The 14,058-nt window shown below is 37.0% G+C and overlaps 1 long non-coding RNA gene across 1 annotated transcript in view; it reads right to left on the bottom strand.

Annotated features, from left to right (window-relative positions):
• The window catches only part of LOC139707261 (uncharacterized), a 214,889-nt gene that overhangs the window by 114,424 nt on the left and 86,407 nt on the right, over window positions 1-14,058 (bottom strand). The window lies entirely within an intron of this gene.

A 14,058-nucleotide genomic window follows, 5' to 3' on the forward strand; every position in this document is an offset into this window, starting at 1 on the left:
ACCCTGGGACAAAGCTTTAACTATAACATTTGGGGGCTCATCTGAGATCCATTTCTTCCCTACCCTCATGCCAAATTTGCCTCCAAGGACAGTCCTTTGGACCTGGGCCCCGGAGTAGAGGGGAGCTCCTGAGAGACGTTCCTCAGCCTCACTCCGAGGACGACTCCAATCCATCCTAGGATGCTCTGAAAGCCTCCTGCCGGCTGTCAGTTCTAGTGAGTCCACTCTTCTCTGGGGGAAAAGGTCAGATTGGACGCAGTCGCTTACACCTTCCCCGGGACAGGACGAGACGTTGTCACTGTCTCCCTGGAGGTCTCCCTGTGAGACCTCATCTGTCTGTATCTGGGGCCCACTGGAGGCCTCCCTGGGAGGCCTCATCTGTCTGGGGGCAGGACGAGATGTGGTCTCTGCCCTATTAGAGGTCTCCCTGTGCGACCTCAGCGATTGTTGCTTGTCCTGTGTCTGTTGTGCTGTTTGTCGTTTCTCCAGCATCTTCTTGCTGTTTGTCATTTGTCCCGTGTCTGTTTGTCGGCCGTTTGTCTTTTGTGTATCTATCTGAGTGTTGTGCTGGGCCCTTTTCTTGTTCCCATAACCGCTCTTCTTTCACCAGGACTCCTTCACTCCACCAACATCAGAGACAAGGAGATCTCTACCTGGACTTCTTTAACTTGTTTTCTTAACAATTCTCAGGATTTTGTCTGTTGGTTTGTTTTTGTTTGTTTCCTTTGTGTTCTGTGTTAATTTCTACCTCAGTTTGTTTCTAATAAAAAAAAAGGTTAGAACTGTTTTAACTGTGCTCATTACAGCTTGCATTAAAATGTAAAGTGCTGCCAACAGGACTAAAAGAATTGTCAAAAGTAAAAGCTAAAGGTAAAAAGAAAAAGGCATTCTAGAGATTGCCTTCATTTAGGAGCTGGGCCAGGTGGCCACCTGGGTAAATCATGTCACTTCCTATAGAGGACAGATTAAAACTAAAGTGTTTTATAAAATTATTATTCCTAAATTATATATATAACAAAAAAACATAATTTTGTCTAGAAATTTGGCTTTTGTCTCTCAGTATTTGCAAGCACGAATAACTCCCAACTATTAAAAAATGGTCTAAGATTTTTCAATGTCAGGCTAAAAGTTGGTGGCAGCTATCCAAGAAACCAGAAAAACCAGTTTAGAATAGGACCCCAACCTGGGGGACTCTCCCAAGGAGCTGCATCTTTGGGAAGTTCCTCCAGGGAAAAATAAGCCCCCTTCGTTTGTCTATGTTCCCTCAACTCTTTTCAACTTTGATGAACAGGACCACCTCAGAAATAAGGTCAGAAAACTTTTAAAATTTTATATTTGTTAAATTCATAATTTTGATCCAATACACTTAGGTTAATATGTTTTTCTGATTACACTCTACTTTATTCTAAGGCCAATTTACAAGGGTTAACTCTCAATCTAATATTTTTTTTAAAAAAATAAGCTACAAGGCTTTTGTTTGTCTGTTTGCTTTGTGTGGGTGCACCAATGTACTGTCTGCATGTATTGCTGTGTCTATATATTTGGTACAAATGAGCTCATAAATTAAAATTTTAAAAAATGGATCCAAATACTTTTAGTTAATATAATTTAAAAGGTTCAATTTAAATTGGGGAAATAGACAAAAAGTACAAATGTCTTTAAAGTTACTAATGCACAGTTTTGTTTCTAGATGGTTAAACAGCTGTTAAAATGTTAGTGTCTATAATGTGTCTAATATCCATTGTCTCTAGGATTTTTATTCAACAACAACAAAAAAATTACTAATACTATTCAATACCTTGTTTTTAAAAAAAGATGTAAATTTTATCTAAACGTATATGAAATTAATCATGGATTTGTTTGTTAGAGACATCTAATTGGTTTACAAAGTTAAAATGCTGACTGTTAAATATAATATCAAGTACTTTTAACTCCTTAAATTCCATAAGGTAAAATACTTAAACAATGTTAGTGTTTTCATAAATTGGTAAACTAAAAAAAAATTGTAATCATTTTGTGTTATTATAAAAACAAGGTTACTCTAAATTACAAAGCCCAACAGATATAATTCTACATACAAGGAGTCAAGAGGTTTCAACTGTATTTCAATTAAAGTACTGTAAGTAACAAATATTTCATCTTATTAAAATAGATCAATTTATCTAAATTCAAAAATTTATAAGGGTTATTTCAAGATACAAACAAAAAAAGGGTCAATGAATTAAAAATTATTAAAAAGTTCTAAATATAAAAATATATTTAATAAAAAACATTTCCAGGTAAAAAATCTTTATGTGGTAAAGTATAATTATAATACATCTAAGTAAACAACAAAAGGGTCTAATTAAGTAATATAAAGGTCTATAAATAAAGGACAAATATTAAAATGTTTATATGTAACTAAGTTGGTTATATATGTAACACAAATAGTTAAAACTATTCAAGGTTGTTCCCTAAGGACAAATAATAATGTACTGATATATTTATATGTTAAATTGACAAAAACTTCTAAAAATATTAATTACATTATGTCTGTTAAGTTTTATCCCTTAGAACAAGTAATCTTGGAGAAACTAAGGTTTTTACATCTGTGGCTAAACAGCAACTGTTATTTTAAAGTATTGTCCTACATTACAAAGTCTAGATTTTCCTTTAAAAGCTAACCTTGGTTAATATAAAAACATCAATAAAAGTGTGGTACATTACTCTTCTTTACAGATTAAATGTGTTCATATCTTTCAGGTATACAAGTCTTTAAGGTAAAAGGTTTAAAGGAAAACACTTTACCTAAGATTTGTAAAAGGCCCTGCCTTATCTGAGATAAGGCTCTGCCTCCCACCTTACAACATGTTAGAATAACTTCAAAGTAGGCCAGATTTCAGTTAATTTAAAGTTATTTTCAAAGATTAATTTTATTACAAAGATTACTGTGAGGGGCTGGGGATGTGGCTCAAGCGGTAGCGCGCTCGCCTGGCATGCGCGTGGCCCGGGTTCGATCCTCAATACCACATACAAACAAAGATGTTGTGTCTGCCGAAAACTAAAAAATAAATATTAAAAAAAAATTCTCTCTCTCTCTCTCTCCCTCTTTCCCTCTCTCACTCTCTCTTTAAAAAAAAAATTACTGTGATCAAATAAAAAATATAATGTGTAACTCAGCCAAGGTTTAAAATTATATACAAGCTAAATATGTTTTTACTATTGTTAATTTCACTTTGTATTTTCATTATAATTAAAAAATGTAACCACTGCACTCAGAGCAACCAAGAGACCTTTACTGTGACAGTGTCTGATTAACAAAGAGAGAGAGAGAGAGAGAGAGAGAGAGAGAGAGAGAGAGAGAGAGAGAAATGCAAGAGAGAGAGAAAGAAAGAGAAATACAAGAGAGAGAGAAAAAAGTGAATGAGAGACAGGGAAAGTGAGAGAAAAAGGAGAGAGCAAGAGAGGAGGACCTGGCAAGAGAGAGTTTTTATAGCCAAAATCTAATGAGGTCTCTGGGTCTGTAAGCTGCCTTGTTGGTGTACAGTGATTGGATCATACAGTAGATGCTAAGGTGTCATCTTCTGCCTTCAGGCAGATCTTCAGCATTACATAAATTAATAAATAAAATAAGGATATTGTGTTATGTAAAAATTAACTGTAAAATTATAAAGATTAAAGTTAAAGCTCAGCATTCTTACTTTAAAACTGGTAAAACTGACTTGCTGAATGTTTAAGGCCAAATTTAAATATTAAGGTTAAAATAAAGGGGCCAAAGAAACCAATATTTGGCTCTTGCCCTCTAAGTCAGCCTGAACCCAGGACAGGGAAAAAGCTTTACAACTCCAGGCCACATAACCTCCCGATAAGGGAGATTAATGAGACCACTGGAGAACAGAAAGCCAATGAGTGTACATGCTGCAAAAGAGGAGGGTCATTTAAAAAGGAGATATGCCTGATGCTTCCAAGGGAAGCCATATGGTCAGCAAGACCTTGACCCATCCTAATGCACATGACACTAATAGAGCTAAAATGCTACTCACATGTTCCCCAAGAATGTCCTCCAAGGAAACTCAGCTGACTCTTACCAATAGATAGAAACAAAGTCAGTTTGACCAGCTTGGTCTTAAACACCTAGCAAAAACAGTTAAAACCAAAGCACAGCCATTCCTGGACATTTAAAAAGAAACAACAGTTATTTTAATGAAACTTAAAATGTACACTAGTGTTAGCATCCCCCAAAATAAGTAAGACTGGAGGCAAGAGAAAAATTCTTAAGGAGCACTTTGTATCAGTTTATGGTGGTTATGTGCTAAGAGCCATAGCCAAGTAGTAATGATGCATGGCATTTTTGGTTGAAAGGTGACGCCAGCAAGCCATTGAGATGATATGATTATGTTAAGATCTGCATTCAAATGGATATTAGACCCCTGCTGTCCACCTCGGCCTGCTACGGGACTCCTGGAGAGTTCCCATTGGTTGGGGAAGTGCGGTAGGAGGGAATTCCGGAGGAGGTATTTCCTGTTGGTGTGTGTGCAGGAGAACGCCCACGTGTGTGGGTCGGCATATTTCCCGGGAGCATACAGGGCATTGGTGGGAGTTTCAAAAATAAAATTTGTTCCTGTTTGAGTGGCTCGTGATTTTTGTGCCCAGCCAGACTGCCACAGTTATGTATTCTAAATGTGTCTTATTCTTTCTATACCCTCAAAGTGCAAACATATAGACCTGGTCTGGTACACTTGCCCAGGGAACACTATTGCAGACTATTAACACAGGATCTTATGGTAGTCTGTATTCTGCCTTATAGAGCTGATTTACCATTATTGGTGCCTAATAAACATTTGTCATCTTTTCGTTGGGTTAGCAATGAGTAACCTATTCCTGGATTGGGCAATGGAGGTGCAGGAATTGTTCCAACTAACTGGTTGCTGGATCTTCTCAGCAGGACATAGCACACTGGGTAGCCCAACCTGCAAATGAGACAGAATGGACTTGACTGAAATGCAACTGTTTTGAAACTTCTCAAACACTGAAATGGCCATCGAATAATAAGTCTAAACAAAAGATTTTTGCTTTGATTAGAAGGACACCATTTCTTGAGCTCCTGGGTATACTTATATATAAAGCAGGCCTTGATGTGACGTAGCAAGGATATACACTTGTGTAAATCCACATAATGGAGCAGATACCTGTCAAAAATATTGAGGAAGTTTTCAATGAACTGATATGGAGTGATTTTCATGTATCTATACACCATTTGATCTTACTGTTAGAAAATGTAAATAAGAAAATATACTTGTATATGCACATTTTTTATGAAGGAAATCCAAGGATAAACCAGCAACAAAAAGATTGTATTGACAGGATGGGCAGGAATGTGGTGGAAAGAAGAGAAAGACATCTGGAATTGGAATGGACTATAAGATGAAGTGACATTTTTCTAACTACCTCTTTTATTTTATCTTTTATTGATTCTATTTTTTAAAAATACATGACAGCAGTGGAATGCTCTGACTTTTAGAATCATGGTGTTTAACATAAGCAAAAATTAAACACATACTTAAAATCAACCAAAATATCAAGATACAAATAAGGTCCAAATTGAACAAAAACAGTGATAATGACTCTAACGATACTACAAATTAATAAATTTGTGGTAAAGCAAAATGGGAATGTTAGCAGTTTAAGAGCTGACAGGCTGTGGATTTACACATTGACATACAACAGCTCTGCTTACTGCCATTTAAGTATAGAGGCTTACAGTAGCTAATTGGTACCTAATAGATAATCACAGTAGAAGAGATGGGAAAAGAAACAACAGGGAACAGAACGGTCTCCCTTTAGGCTTAGGGAAGTACAAGTCCCTAAGCTGTATGAGCTAAGAGTTCCTAGGTGGTTGACAAGCTTGTACTCATATAAGAAATGTAGAATGCACCTTCCAGTATTATTGCACCAACTCCCTTGCCTTAATGTATCCAAAACTTGCTTATGTATAAAAGTATGAGCCCTACTGTGCTCAGGGCTCAGACTTTGTAAATTATCCCTCATGGTGCCACTAATAAAGTGTTGCTTCCTGATCTAAGTGTCTTGAACCTCATTTCCCTCTACAATTTAACCACACCATGAAAGGGCAAAGAATGAAAGAACTATGCAACATTGGAATACATAGTCCACTAATAATGTACTGTCATTAGCAAATTCATTTTCACAGAGCTTTGGATCAGAAACTTTAAAAATATGCTATATTTCAGATGGAAAATCCTAGAATTAATGCAAATAGATAAATCTATTATGTATGTTGGCAACCAGTCCTCTCTTAGTAAAAGGAAAGAAAATGAAGAATGTCAGAAGTTTGAATGAATTCAGTTGGGTTAGACTAAATTGGAAATACTATCAGGAACTCAAATTATATATAGAAATGGGTAGGCAAAATTCTGGTGTAGAATATACATACATTGCTATCATACCTACCTGTATGTCAACTTTCCCCTTGATATGGGGAAAGCAAAATGGTAAAGCAAAATGGGAATGTCTAGTGTGATATGTCAGTGTCTTAAATTCCTTTATCAAATTAAAGGAAACACAGCATTTGGGAATAAGAGTAAATTCTGGGACTGAAGCAGGAAATACATGATATGGTCCTGAAATATCTTGTAGTACCATAAAGTAAAGAAAGAGTAAAAATATAATAGAAGCATGTCAAGAGAATATAGAATGTAGGAGCTCTTAATGAAGAAATCTGGGACTAGTTGAACAACAAAATAAATACTAATCATAAATTCCTAAAACCCACAGAGTAAACATTGTTAAGTCTTCGATGATACAACTAAATAAATGTATGAGTAAACAAATAAATGGAAGAGAATATACAAATTCTCACAGTAGCATTCTAATTAATAAATGTATGGGATGATGAGAACAGAAAATCACCTTTAGCTGGGCATTGTAGTGCATGCCTGTAATTCCAGTGACTCGAGAGGCTGAGGCAGGAGGATTACAAGTTCAAAGCCAGACTCAGCAACTTAGCAAGGTCCTAAGCAACTTCACGAGATCCCATTTCAAAATAAAAAATAAAAAATGCCAGGTATGTATGTCAGTGGTTAAGTGTCCCAGGATTCTATTCCCAAAGTAAAAAAAAAAAAAAAGAAAGAAAGAAAAGAAAAGAAAAGAAAAAGTAAAAGAAAATTACTTTCAGGGAAATCTCATACTAATTAATTTACAAGCAGGACTAATCAATGGATGCTAAAATTAGTGGCCAACAAAGGAGAGCATGAGACTATATTTGCATAATAGTCTAAAAATTATCTCCCCAAAGGGTACTTTTAAATTATAAAATAGTAATAGTACTTCACAGTAGAGGAATTTGGCAGATAGCACCTTAGCCAATTGATCAAAGTTAAGATAATAGCATCAGGATAAATCATGTCAACATCATGAATCTCATTATGTGAACCTCAGAGAAAGGTAGAATGCCAGTCCCGTGATATTCTTACCAAAAGGTATGATTTCAATCTAATATTAAGGAAACATCAGAAATACCTACATTGAAAACAGCCTACAAAATGACAGGCTTGTAATCTTCTGAAATGTCAAAGTCATGAAAGATGAAGAATTAGGAGCTACCAAGATGAGTGGAGACTAATGACTTGCAGTGAGGAGTCCTGAATTGGAATATGGAGCAGAAAAGAACATTAGAGGAAAACCAGTAAACTGTGAATAAAGTGTGTAGGTGAGTTAATGGTATTGAACTACTGTTGACATCCTGGCTTCAACGATTGTTCTATGGTTATATACCATATTAACAGTAGGGGAAGCTACAGAAATGGTATATGAAAACTCTCTAATAGCATTATGTAACTGTTTTGGAAATCTATTTCAAAATAACAACTATTTTAAAAGAGAACCAAGAGACCAGTCTATAGGACAGCCTTAAAGTCTGGCAGATCTTTTAAAAATGTACAGGGAGAAAGACCAAATTTGAGTCCATACTGTTAAGTTCAGCTCAGCTTACTGACTAGAAATTGCTGCCCATCCCACCTCTTCCCTTGCAGACAAAGTAACATCCCAGACATGGCCTCATAGATGGGCATGCCAGGCCCTGTGTGCCTCATTGAGAACCCAGAGGGGCATCTAGTGGTCAAGCAGGAAGCCCTGAAGCTCCTGTCAGCCATCACACAGCCTGTAGTGGTGGTGGCCATCATGGGCCCCTGCTGCACAGGGAAATCATACCTGATGAACCAGCTGGCTGGGAAGAAAAAGGGTGGGTGTCACCAGCAAAGCTCTGCTGAGCCCTCTGTCCACTGCACGGTGGGCATTCAGCATGGGGATGGAGGGGAGACAGAGTCAGGGAGAGACAGTGAAAGCTAACTTTCCACCCACCAGTGGGCTCCTTACATTCTGTGTATAGAATTCGAGTTAATCAACTCACTTATCTCACTTTGACATTATTTTCCTATTTAAAAGTATGTATGTATTTATGGGAAAAATAATGTATTAATGAAGAAAATAAGCTTACATCATGATGCATTATGATACATTTAGTAGAATGTTTATGTAGTAACATCAAGCTTCCTTTGAGCTTTAAGGTAAAATGAAGGCTTCCTACTGCATTGGATACTCTAGTTTCCCTATTTCTAGGATTGTAATTAAAATCACTACTTGCAATTTCTTTTATGTCTTTTAACTGTTTATTAACTTTTTCTCAGTCTCTTCGCCTTTCCATCCTTATTCTCCTCTGCAGGTTTCTCTCTGGGCTATACAGTGCAGTGCCACATCAAGGGAATCTAGATTTGGGTGTACCTCTTCCCCAGAAACCAGACCACACAGAGGGACTAGTTCTGCTTGACACTGAGAGACTACAATATATAGAGAAAGTAAAAAAAAAAAAAAAAAAAACTTTCAGATTCTACTCATATCAGACAATACCCTGCCCTGAGTTTGTGACTCCCACTCCTTGACTTATGCTTCTGACTCATCTTATTAAAGTATTATTGCCACAGTCTGGCTGGGCACAAATGCCGCAGTCTGGCTGGGCACACAATCACGAGCCACCACACAGCTTGTAGATTCAAACAGCAACTCTTTATTCCCGAACTCAAACCAGCCGTCTACAATCACGTTCTGGGGAAATCCACGTTCTCTGCCCAAATCCACGTTCTCTGCCCAAATCCACCTCCACTGGGCTTCTATCTCCAAAATATACTGTCTGAATCCCGTGAGAACTCAAGGGGAACTCAGGCAGCAGGATACGCCCTATTCCCAGCAGGAATAATCTTAAACCTTAAACCTGGAACCTAAACTGGGAACGCCCTAAACACGATTATCTTAAAACCGGGAACACCCTAATCTGCCTTGGTCCTTGAGCAAGGTCACCTACATTCAATGTCGCTGCAACATGTCAGCAACATGGGGTACGCTGGCAAGGAAATTGTCATACCTACTTGGCTAATGGCTCCCAGCATCTCCCCCCTTCTGATTAATTAAACAACAAGCAATGTGGCTTAAGGACCGTGCCTGGTAGGTTGTCCAATTCAACATATGGTTCTTACCCTTCATCGGAAAACTGACCTTTAGGCGTCAGCCTCCTGTCTTAGGTTGATACCACTGCAATTGGATCATACCCGTCACTGACTACCAGTCCAGCATAAGCCATTGGCCCCCAAATTTTCGACCATCACTAGCAGAAGGGAGGAGGATACAGAAATGCCACGACACCAAGCCAATTGACGGCTCCTTGGGAAAAAATTGCATCACTGGTGACACCATCAGCAAAGATATGTCAGCACTACCACAATTAACATGGGGTGCGCTGGCAAGGAAATAAAAATTGCATCACTAGTGACACCATCAGCAAAGATATGCCAGCATTACCACAATTCGCTGCACCAAACGATAGTTACATAGTCCAGGCAAGTTCTGCAAGCAGTTCAAAGCGGAGGAATCTATCAATATGTCCATTTCCTCCCAAAATCCGTCTCCTCCCAAAGTAAGTTGACTCCTTGATTGAGCATTACTTGTTGAGTTATATTCATTGATGCATCAGTTTATACAGCTTACTGTGATAGCTATCATAGAAGCTGTCTTCACCGGCACTGGGATGGAGATGGGAATTCTGGCAATGATGCTAAAAAGACATTATCCTGAAAAGAATTATTAAATATAATGAAAAGGAAAGGTGAAAGTAAACAAACAGATCTGTTATCCTACTTTAAAAACAATCCTTAACAGCTGTTTACCTAATTTAAATTAGTAAACAAACAGATCTGTTAACCACCTTTAAAAACAATCTTTAACAGCTGTTTACCTAATTTAAATTAAACCATTTAAATCACGTGAATAAAAATAATAATAATTCGGATCCATTTTTTCATGAGCGCTCCTCATATAAGAAATATGGACATACGCACATACAGACATACAACACAAAACACAAGAGTGTACACAAACGTACAACACATAAGAAAATAGTAAAGGCCTTGTAGTTTTACCTAGGTGAAATCTCCATTGCAATGTTTAAAAACTCCACAGTCAAAAAATAAAACTGATCAGAAAAACATTAACCTAGGTTTGTATGAGCTCAAAAAATAAAAATAGAACCTTATGATGTGGAAAAATGCAATAATAAAATAGCTATTGAAAAAAGCATCCTGGTTAATCACTGTCGCAGATGTAAGAATGGCCAAGCTGGAGTTCTGGATATCAGCTGTTATGGATTTGAGTCAAATCATCTTCTTTTCGATCTGTAGAGACTGTTTTAGTTAATCTCTCTGGAATCCAAATGGGCTGCTGTTCTCCCTGTGGAAAAACACAAACAGACCCCCGACTCCAGACAATCACTGGGTCAGGACCTTTCCATTGTCCTGTTAGAATATCTTTCCAAAGTACTTTAGGCTTATGTACATTTTTTGGATACATATGCCTTTCCTCAGCACTAAGTCCTGATGAATCCAAATTTAAAAAGTTTAGAGTAAAAAGCGTTATTTTAAGTTTATCTTTGGGGGATATATACCCCTTTCCAATTCCCTCTTTTTGCTTTAATAAGTATGTTTTAATAGTTTGATGAGCTCTTTCAACTATGCCTTGTCCCTGTGGATTGTATGGGATTCCTGTTATATGAGTAATACCAAATGATGAGCAAAATTGCTTAAAAGAGGTAGAGGTATAGCCAGGACCATTATCAGTTTTTAACTGTTTAGGAACGCCCACAGTGGCAAAATTTTGTAAGCAATGAGCTATAACATCTTTAGTTTTTTCTCCGGCATGAAGGGAGCCCATCAAAAATCCAGAAGAAGTATCGACTGTAAAGTGTAAATATTTTAATTTTCCAAATTCTGGCAAGTGTGTGACGTCCATCTGCCAAATATGGTTAGGTATCAGTCCTCTAGGATTGACTCCAAGATTAACTTGTGGTAAAAATGTCACACAATTTTGACATTGTTTTATTATATGTCTGGCTTGTTCCTTAGTTATTTTAAAACGCTTTTGTAAAGTATTAGCATTAACATGAAACCTTTTATGAAAATTTGTAGCTTCTTCAAATGTAGAGAAAATATGTATGTCATGTGTAGTTTTATCTGCTAAATCATTGCCTAAACTAAGGGCTCCAGGCAATCCTGTAGGTGCCCTAATATGTCCTATGAAGAATGGATCTTTTCTGTCCCAGATTAGACTTTGTATAGTGGAAAACAAAGAGAAAACAGTAGAAGAAGGGGAAATCCTACCAGCATCTTCAAGAGATACTATAGCATTAACTACATACTGACTATCAGAAAATAAATTAAATACAGAATCTTTAAACATCAAAAAAGCTTGTAAAACTGCATTAAGCTCTACCTTTTGAGCTGATTGTTTGGGTACTAAAAATGTAGAAGTTTGATCTGGGGTAACTACTGCTGCTGTACCATTATTAGACCCATCAGTGAATATATTTGGAGCATTCATGATAGGTGTTTTTCTTGTCATTTTAGGAAAAACTACAGGATGCTTAGACCAAAAAGACAACAAAGGATTAGATGGTAAATGATTATCAAATGAAATATTAGATTTACACATGATTATTGCCCAAGTATTTAACTCATTAGCTAACTCATCAATTTGATCCATAGTATATGGAGTAATAATTTTATTGGGAGAAATTCCAAACACTCCCTTTGCTGCTTTTATTCCTTTGAGTATTAATTGTCCTACAGCCTCAGGATACCTAGTAAGAATAGTGTTAGGAGAATAAGATAAATGTATCCATAATAATGGACCTTCTTGCCAAAATACTCCTGTAGGAATATTTTTTGTTGGTAGTACAATAAATAATAAAGGCAAACTTATATCAATTCTATCCAAATGCATATTTTCCATATATGTTTCAATAATTTTTAATGCCTTTCTTGCTTTAGGAGTTAACATGTGGGGTGAATTTGGATCTGATGGACCTTTTAGAATATCAAATAAAGGTCCCAACTCTCCTGTTGGTATACCTAGATAAGGCCTTATCCAATTTATGTCTCCCAATAACTTTTGAAAGTCGTTAAGTGATTTGAGTTGATCTACTCGTATTTGAATTTTTGGTGGACGGACCATGGTTGAGGATAATAGAACTCCTAAATAATTAATTGGAAAATTTAATTGTACTTTATCTATTGCTATCTCTAGATTATAATTTTTTAATAAGTTTGTAAGTGTGGCATAACATTCCAGCAATGTTTTTATCTTTATGTGCCAATAATACATCATCCATATAGTGAAATATTTGTAGTTCAGGATTTTGATTTCTAAGTGGCTGGATTGCTTTGTTAACATATATTTGACACATAGTTGGACTGTTAGCCATCCCTTGGGGGAGTACTTTCCATTCATATCTCTGATCAGGACCTTCATGATTTAATGCAGGGATAGTAAATGCAAAACGTGGACTATCCTCGGGATGAATTGGAATTGAAAAAAAACAATCTTTAATATCTATAGCTAAAACATGCCAGGTTTTTGGCAAAGCAGACAATTGAGGAATCCCTGATTGAGCAGGTCCCATAATAACCATCTCATTATTAATGGCTCTTAAATCTTGCAATAATCTCCATTTACCAGATTTCTTTTTGATGACAAAAATGGGAGTATTATGGGGAGATATGGAAGGTTGTATATGTCCTTCCGCTAATTGTTGTTTGACCAGATCATGGGCTACTTGTGTCTTTTCTTTAGTCAGGGGCCACTGGGGAACCCACACTGGTCTTTCTGATTTCCAAGTAATTTTGATTGTCTCAGTGGCCCTTTCTGAAAATCCAACCCATGTCTGTCTGTTCCTTGATCTATTTGTACTGGTGCTGCTATACCTTGCCCTTGTTTTCCTAATCTTTTTTCTTTCCTAAAGCCTTGTCTAGCCCTAGTAGTGGGCGCATTAGGATTGATGTTATTTGTTAACGTCAAACCTAATTGATCTAGGACATCTTGTCCCCATAAATTTATAGGAAGATGATCCAATACATATGGCTGTATAGTTCCTTCACATCCTTCAGGATCCTTCCAATCTAATATCATAGAACTTCTATGGGGATTAGTCGCCACTCCTAGGCCTTGAAGCGTTTGAGTGGCTTGTTGTAATGGCCAATGTTTTGGCCATTCTTGACGAGATATGATGCTAAGGTCAGCTCCTGTGTCCAGTAGTCCATTAAACTCATGACCTTGAATATTTAGTTTTAGCATTGGGCGAGAATCTAAATTTAAAGACAACATAGCCCAATCTACACCTGTGGAGCCTAATCCCCTGGAACCTCTTTCTACACTATGACTAGGAAATTTATTATGTAGGCTGGGTATTATTAACAACTGTGCTATTCTATCTCCAGGTGAAATTACTGATATACCTCTTGGAGAACTAGCTATAATTTTTATTTCACCTACATAATCGGGATCAATTACCCCAGGACTTATCATAAGTCCTTTTAATGTAGATGAACTACGTCCCAGTAATAAGCCTACTGTTCCTTGGGGAAGAGGTCCTTTTACTCCTGTGGGAATGATTTGAACTCCCATCTCTGGAGTTAATACTGCTCTGGCAGAGGCGCAGATGTCCAACCCTGCGCTCCCTCG

Source organism: Marmota flaviventris, chromosome 10, assembly GCF_047511675.1.
Source record: "Marmota flaviventris isolate mMarFla1 chromosome 10, mMarFla1.hap1, whole genome shotgun sequence".
NCBI lineage: Eukaryota > Metazoa > Chordata > Mammalia > Rodentia > Sciuridae > Marmota > Marmota flaviventris.